Source organism: Musca domestica, unplaced genomic scaffold, assembly GCF_030504385.1.
Source record: "Musca domestica strain aabys unplaced genomic scaffold, Musca_domestica.polishedcontigs.V.1.1 35, whole genome shotgun sequence".
Lineage (NCBI taxonomy): Eukaryota > Metazoa > Arthropoda > Insecta > Diptera > Muscidae > Musca > Musca domestica.
In genome coordinates this window covers 1,744,190-1,752,650 of record NW_026712315.1, presented here as the reverse complement: position 1 = coordinate 1,752,650, position 8,461 = coordinate 1,744,190, and positions in this window count along the sequence as shown.

The following is an 8,461-nucleotide window of genomic DNA, read 5'->3' as shown; positions in this document are numbered from 1 at the left end:
ATTTGGTACTATTTAGTACCATCCTGAACGTAGTTGGCTAGGCAGCCGACGTTCTTCAGCTGCAAATGGATGAGGGGGTGGACTCCGAGGATGGCATTCATAGTATAATTGCGACTGCATCAGTATTAATGCTATTCAGACCCGCTTGATAGGCTTCACGATCTAGAGGTTCTCGCTTATATCGCTGGACCTCTCTCTCTCTCTAGATCATGCAGGTCCTTTCTGACACGCCTGGGGGGGGGGGGGGTTCTGTCCACCATATGGTAGTTAGGATGACTCTCACGATAAAACCCAAGCAGGTGCGGCAACGAAAGCATATGATTATGCTGACGTAAGGGAAGGACCTTCGTCTCCTCATGTAAATGGTCCACTGGGGTCATGAGGAGGCACCCCGTTGCAGTTCTCAGGGCGGCATTCTAGGAGGTCTAAATACTTTTCCAATGCGTTGTACTTGTATTCGCGGACCACCACACTGGAGCCGCATAGTTAACCACAGACCGACATATCGCTTTATAAGAGGTCAACAAGGTTTCCTTATCCGCACCCCAAGTGCTGCCGGATAGCGCCTTGAGGACTTTGTTCCTACTTTTCAAATAGCTGTGGTTTGCGCGGAAGACTTGAACATGCTATCGAATGTGACCCCAAGGATTTTGGGGAATTATGTGCCCCTCGACCTGCACATTCAGCTGTGTTCTCATCTTCGCAGTCCATGTGGTAAATAGTGTGGCCGTTGATTTAGTGGCGAATATTTTCATATTCCTCGCATGGAAGAAGGCGGCAAGCTTCGCGAGAAAGCTATTTACCCTGACACATATGCCATCAACAACAGGCCACGATCGTACAGTGATCCGCGTATGCTACGATCTCGATGCCGATACGAATGCCGAAACTAAAATTAAAAGAAGAAAACCAGACTGTAGCACTAATATCTTATATATTTTGATATAGATTAGGATTCTTCTGTAGATAGAAGTACTTCAATAGGTCTCGTATGTTTAGTAAATCTTGTGTCCAAAAAGGGCCTATTAAAGTCCCTCTCAACAGTTTGCAGGGATTATGGGCCCGTGTGCTCCAGAAATCGAAAAATAATGGCAAATTTGCTACATCTTTGTGTTAGGGTTTGATGAATTGCTAATATCTCAATTCAGTAAAATATTCTCTCTTTTTATCAACTATTTTCTCTTAAATTCCTTTAAAGAGTGAGATCTCATCATTTTCTCTTAAATAGTTTCATAAATTACCCGCTGTCCATTTTTTCTTCGCCAACATTAATTTTAATAAAATAAAATTTTTTAAAAATAATTTTTTATAAAAATACTTGTACTCTCATAGTTGGCGGATTTTTGTTGTCCGCTTTCTCTCTCCCCCAACGTGCTCAATATTCTTTATGTTTTTGTTTGAGTTCGTTGTTGTTTCTTTTGTTGTTGTTGTTAATTTATAAATAATCAAACGAAATGAAAGCAAGCAAGCCAGCCGTTGTCCGATCGCGTTGTTCTTCTTCTTCTTTTTCGCCGAAGAGCAGCGGCGGATTTTGGTTGAACAAATTTTGAAAGTGAATTATTTTTATAGAACGTTATGTGGTTGGTGGGTATTTTGGGGTTACCTCTAAAATTAAAAATGGCTCAAAAACAATACAGCCAACCAGCCAGCCAGTCAGCCTGCTAGCGAGTCGTCATCGTCAGCAAACAAAATAAACAGATCCAACAGCAGTTTCCAACCATAGCCACGGCAACAGCAGCAACAGTCACAGGCATGGCATCAACACGGCGAAGAGCATCATCAGCAGCAATGCGGCGGCGGGATCATTGCAACGTTTCTTGTGGTTCTTGTTGTTGTTGGTGGTGCTTACGGAGTGTCGGCAACAAAGAAGTAGTGGTGACAGCAACAACCCCCACTTAAAGATCGTCGGCTGTCGGTCGGCGAGTTTTGTCATGGCAGAATGTTGTTGACGCTCAGCAAAATCCGTTGTCGCGATCGCTTCGTACTACTCACCAATGTTTCGGGAAAGTGGCGCGTTTTAAATATTTATTTTGAAAAATGAAATAAAATATTGAAGTGCATTTCAAAATCCCCAAATGGAAATTCGAAAATCTCCCACCCAGAAATCAACCAACAAAAATTATTTAAAAATAGTTATTTATTTATAAAAAAAAAAAGAAACAACCAAGAAAAAAGTATTTGAGTTTTTAAAAATAACGTCGAAGGACGTTATCAGGAAGAAGAAGAGTGAGTGAGAGATGAAAATGTAATTATAATTGTTTGTGCTGCCATGTGTGCGCGCCGGAGTGTTGAAAATATTTTCAAAATAATGTATTTCGTGTTTCGGAAACAAAAAAAAAAAAAAAAAACAAAAACAAAATTCATTTCCAATATTACTTCGTTACCAAAAATACCAAATTAATAAGTTTTTGCAAAATGTTGTTGTTTTCACTTGATAAAATTAGAAATATGTTTTCTCTCTTTACAATAGTGTCTCTCTTAAATGTGTAAAAAGTGCTCTTAAAATATCGAAAAAGTATTCTCTTTGTGTTTTTCTTCTTCCGCCATGTTTTCGTGTTAATTTTATTTTTTCGGTTTTTTGTGTGTTGTTTTTGTTGTTTTTATCTCGTTTCTGTGAAATGTAAACAAAAATAAAATTTCCCAAAATATTTTTAAAACATCTGTTATTGTTAAGGCGGTACACACACACACACATACGTATATCTGAAATAGATGAGATTGAAAAATATCCCTCATTTGGGATCAAATGCTGCCATCTGTGGGGAAACAAATTTTCATTGGCTAAATGTTGGATTAATTAGCCACGCCACAAACCAGCGAGGAGAATATTTGAAAAACGTGATCATGGTCTTCTCGCTTTGTGCTTCATAGATGTCGCCACAAAGAAATGTAAGTATTTTAGGTGGCCAGCTGTGTTTTTATACCCTGCACCATAGTACGGAGGGTATATTAAGTTTGTCATTCCGTTTGTAACACCTCGAATTGCACATTTTAGACCCCACAAGGTATATATATTCTTGATCAGCATAAAATGTTGATTTAGCGATGTCCGTCCGTCTGTGGAAATCACTCTATCTTCCGAACGCATTGAAGTAATTTGATAAAATTTTACTCAAAAGTATATTATGTCTGCAGGACTTTTGGCATTGAAAATGGGCCATGTAGGTCCAAGTTTTGGTATAGCCCCCATATAACGGTACCTACCGATATTCGGTATTTTGATGATTTTAGCGACATTATTCAAAGGAATTGTTTCAAATTTGGTATTTGAAGTTCGTAATTGATACTACAGACTATGACAGAAAACTGTCTGTGCAGGTCCACGTCTTCGTATAGCCCCCATATGACGGTACCTCCCGATATTCGGTATTTTGATGATTTTAGCGAATTTTTACACCGGAATTGTTTCAAATTTGGTATTTGAAGTTCGTAATGGATACTACAGCATATAACAGAAAATTGTCTGTTCAGGTCCACGTCTTGGTAGAGACCTCATATAACGGTACCTCCCGTTCTCTTGAAGATGAAGATCTCCTTGAAGATGAAGATCTCGGAAATATATCAGAAGATCTTCTCAAAAAAGATCAAAAGATTTTTTCAAAGTAGATAAGGGTCTCCTAAAAAAAGATTACTAGATCTTCAAAATATGTTTTTGAACACTATCAGAAGACTTTCCCCAAGAATATCGCAAGATTTTTTCAAAGTTGATCGGAAGATTTTTTTAAAGGAGATGGAAAGATCTTTATTACTGAGATCAGCAGTTCATCTCATAGAAGATCCCCCGATCTTCTATTAAAAGATCCCCCGATCTTCTGTGAGAAGATTCCCCGATCTTCTATGAGATGAACTGCTGATCTCCTTTGAAAAAATCTTTTGATCTTTTTTGAGAAGATCTTCTGATATATTTTGGAGATCTTCATCTTCAAGGAGAAGATCTTCAGTGAGAAGATATTCTTATATTCTTGGAGGAGATCTTCTAATCTTGTTTTGAAGTTCTTCATAGAGAAGGTCCTCTGATCTGTTGAAAAGACATCTTCTGAACTTTAGTGAGAAGATCTTCTGATCTTCCGTGAGAAGTTTCTCTGAGATGATCTTCTGATCATGGTATTTTATAAGAAGAGCCTTTGCTCTTCTGTGAGAGGACCCTTTTCTCTTCTGTAAGAAGAGTCTTTGGCCTGAGAAGATCTTCTGATATATTTCGGAGATCTTCATCTTCAAGGAGATGATCTTCCGATCTTCAGTGAGAAGATATTTTTATATTCTGGGAGAAGATCTTCTAATCTTGTTTTGAAGTTCTTCACAGAGAAGGTCCTCTGATCTGTTGAAAAGACATCTTCTGAACTTTAGTGAGAAGATCTTCTGATCTTCCGTGAGAAGTTCCTCTGAGATGATCTTCTGATCATGGTATTTTATGAGAAGAGCCTTTGCTCTTCTGTGAGAAGAGTCTTTGGCCTGAGAAGATCTTCTGATATATTTCGGAGATCTTCATCTTCAAGGAGAAGATCTTCCGATCTTCAGTGAGAAAATGTGCCGATATTCTTGGAGGAGATCTTCTAATCTTGTTTTGAAGTTCTTCATAGAGAAGGTCCTCTAATTTGTTGAAAAAAACATCTTCTGAACTTTAGTGAGAAGATCTTCTGATCTTCCATGAGAAGTTCTTCTGATCTCCTCTTAGATGATCTTCTGATCATGGTATTTTATGAGAAGATCCTTTGCTCTTCTGTGAGAGGACCCTTTGCTCTTCTGTAAGAAGAGTCTTTGGCCTTCTGTGAGAAGAGCTCCTCTATAAGAAGAGCCTTTGCTCTTCTGATCTTCTTTGAAAAATCTTTTAATCTTTTTGGGGAAGATCTTCTGATCTATTTCGGAGATCTTCATCTTCAAGGAGAAGATCTTCCGATCTTCAGTAAGAAGATCTTCCGGTCTTCAGTGAGAAGATCTTCCGATCTTCATGCGAAGATATTATGATATTCTTCGAGAAATCTTCTAATCTTGTTTTGAAGTTCTTCATTGAGAAGGTCTTCCGATCTGTTAAAAAAACATCTTCTGAACTTTAGTGAGAAGATCTTCTGATCAGAGCGTTCGCTCTTCTATGAGCAGAGCCTTTGCTCTTTTATAAGCAGAGCCTTCGCTCTTTTATGAGCAGAGCCTTTGCTCTTTTATAAGCAGAGCCTTTGCTCTTCTATAAGAAGATCCTCTGCTTCTCCATGATAATATAACTCTTTGCTCTTCTATGAGAAACCTCCTTTGTCTTCTCTGAGAAGACCCTTTAGTCTTTTAAGAGAAGTCCCTCTGCTCTTTTATGAGATGACCTTCCGCTCTTCCATGAGCGGAAATTTTGGACTTTTAATGACATAATCCTTTGGCCTTTTTTTAGAAGAGCCTATGGTCTTCTTCTGTGATAGAACTCTCTAGTTTTCTTTGAGACAAGCCCGTCTGATCTTCTATGAGAAAAGATCTCCTGATCTTTGGTATTCTTTGAGAAAAGATCTTCTTGTCTTGTATAAGAGAGTACCTCCTGGGCTTACTTGAGAGAAGATTTTCTGGTCACTTTTGACCTTCTGAACTTCTATGAGAGCACACCCCTTATGGCCTGCGATGAGAGGAACCTCTGGACTACTTTGAGTGAAGACCGCCTGATCTTCAATGAAAGAAGACCTCCATATCTTCTCTGAGAGTATTCTTCCTGGCCTTTTTGGAGAGAATAACTTCTTGTCGTTTATAAGAGTGTACCTCATTGTCTTCTTTGAGAGAGGACCTTCTTGTCATCTGTGAAACAAGACCTTTTGGTATTCAATGAGGGAAAATCGCCTAGTCTTGTATGTTAGAAGACCTTATAGTCTTATTTCCTGAGAAGGCCATCTGATCTTCTTTGGGAGTAGATCTTCAGTTCTTTTTTGATAGAAAAATTTCTGGCCTTCTTTAAAAGAGGACATTTTAGTCTTCTTTGAGAGAAGACCTACCTTCTGTGAAAAAATTCCTACTGGTGTTCTCTGAGAGAAGACCTATTGGTCGTTTATGAGGTGAGACATACTAGTCGTGTATGAAGTAAGATCTACATATATTTTAAGAGATGACTTCTATTAAGAGACATTCTCGGCTTTTATAAGAAGACTTTTTGCCCATCGTTAGGAACACCTATGGCTTTCTGCACACAGTTCTTCTGGTCTCCGGAACGAATACATGCTCGAAATTTTTCGGTCTTCCACGCAAAGACCTTGTATTCTTCTAAAATAAGACCTGATGACCTAACCTTTCTCCGGAAAGGAATGATCCTCTGGTCTTCAGTAAGAAAACCTTCTGGTTCTCCATGTGATTACAGGCGTTCCAATATTTTTTTCATTATTTTTTTTTTTTTTTTGAAAAATCTTCAAAATTCTTGTTTTCCAATGAAAAACTGTCTTAAATCGGGCGATTTTCTCAAATAATTTGTAATCCATACGCTTATGTGTTTGCTTACAATTCATTATAAATTGTTGTAGTTGTTGTTATTGCGTTCGTCTTGGCATGAGAGAAAAGCCACAACAACAACTGCCGTTTTTCGTAACATTCTCGAAATGCATCATGAATTTCTCGTCGTTCATTTCACGTTGCTGTTTCAGATTTCTTTTTGGGGCTGTTGGTTTTGTTGTTGCTGCCGTTCAATTCAGTTCGACGGTATGTCAGAAGAACTTTGTCGTCGTTGATGTTGTTGCTGTTGTTGTGCTGCTGCTATGCCCGCTTGTTGGTATTCATTTTGGCCGAAAGCCAATACAGAATAGTTTTGAAAATGATGAAAATTGAAAAAAAGAAAAACAGAATGAACTGGTTGAGGTTGTAGAGGAGGTTGAAGGAGGGAGGTGGCAGGGTGGGAGAGGAAATTGGGAAAGAAATGTAGAAGAACATCAGATAGAATGCAAACGATCATAGTTAGCAACTGAATGGGGAAAACAGCCGCCACAACAACAACAACTGAAACACGAATCATTTGGAAATGGGAGAAAATGAAAATGCCAACGAACGGCAGTGATGAAAAACGTTTCTTGGTCGCGTAATATCGGCACAGTGGGCGAGGGAAGGAATCGTTTTTCCTGACGCAGATTTTCTACACAATACCCTTTAGAAATCTTCGAAATGCAGAAGACCATTCCCAGGAACCTTCAGGTAGAAGTTTTTCCACAAATACTCCAGATATGGAATACCTTCTTCACGTCTTCAAATATAGAAGATCATGAGGCCCTTCATTATAAGACAACATTAATTGTACGCAGAAGACTATGAAGACTTTCATTGTCTATAGAAGACTGTGGGACCTTCCGTTGTCTCTAGAAGTCCATCAGGTATTTTAGATAGAAGACCTTTCTCAGTTCTTCTGTTTTAGGAATATATTCCAAAAAGGAGTGTCTCACACTGTTTGTAAAAGATTTGCTTTTTGTATAAAAGACTGATTGACAAACTAAAGATTGACAAACACATACACGGACAAACCATTCCGATCAAAAGCCAAGTGAATTGTCTTCTCTGCTGCAATTCTACCCAAAGCGGCCGGCACGCCGTTATTGTCGATTCCGACATCAAGGCCCTCGCTTTGCCCTAGCCACAGAAGAAGAAGAAGGCGGCACGACGGACACCAACAAGCATTTCAAAATGGAAAATGTCATCAAAGGCAACGTCAGTGTTGCGACGTTGGCTACAGACCCAAAAAATGACGACGACCAAATCGTATTCTTCAGCTGTCTTTGTAGATGTTTTTTGTTTTCTTTGGTAACATTTTCAAAATGAAAAAAAAACAAGTAAAAAAGCTGTAAGTTCGGCCGGGCCGAACTTTTAATACCCTCCACCATTTGGTACAAATTTGGAATTTTCTAATAAATAAAATCCGTTAAAAATTCTGTTAAAATCTTAAGAATACCGAATGCTTATACGACGACGTGGGCCAGCATAGGCAACTTTTGTCATAAGTTATTACACTATTTAAATGCGAAACTTGAAGAAAAATCTGTTTATAATCTAGCTAATATCATTAAAATACCGAATATGGGGGGTACCGTTATATGGGGGCTATACGAAGACATGGACCTGCACAGACAATTTTCTGGCATGGGCTGAAGTATCCATTCCGAAATTCACATGCGAAATTTGAAACAATCCCGGTAAATAATGTCGCTAAAATCATCAAAATACCGAATATCGGGGGGTACGGTATATGGGGGCTATATGAAGACGTGGACCTATATGGCCCATTTTCTGTTTTATGCTGCAGTATCTATTACGAACTTCAAACACCAAATTTGGAACGATTTCCCTGAATAATTTCGCTAAAATCATCAAAATACCGAATATCGGGGGGTACCGTTATATGGGGGCTATATGAAGAAGTGGACCTACATGGCTCATTTTTTGACTTAGGATGTAGTATCCATTACGAAGTTCAAATACCAAATTTGAAACGATTCCGGTAAACAATGTCGCAAAAATCATAAAA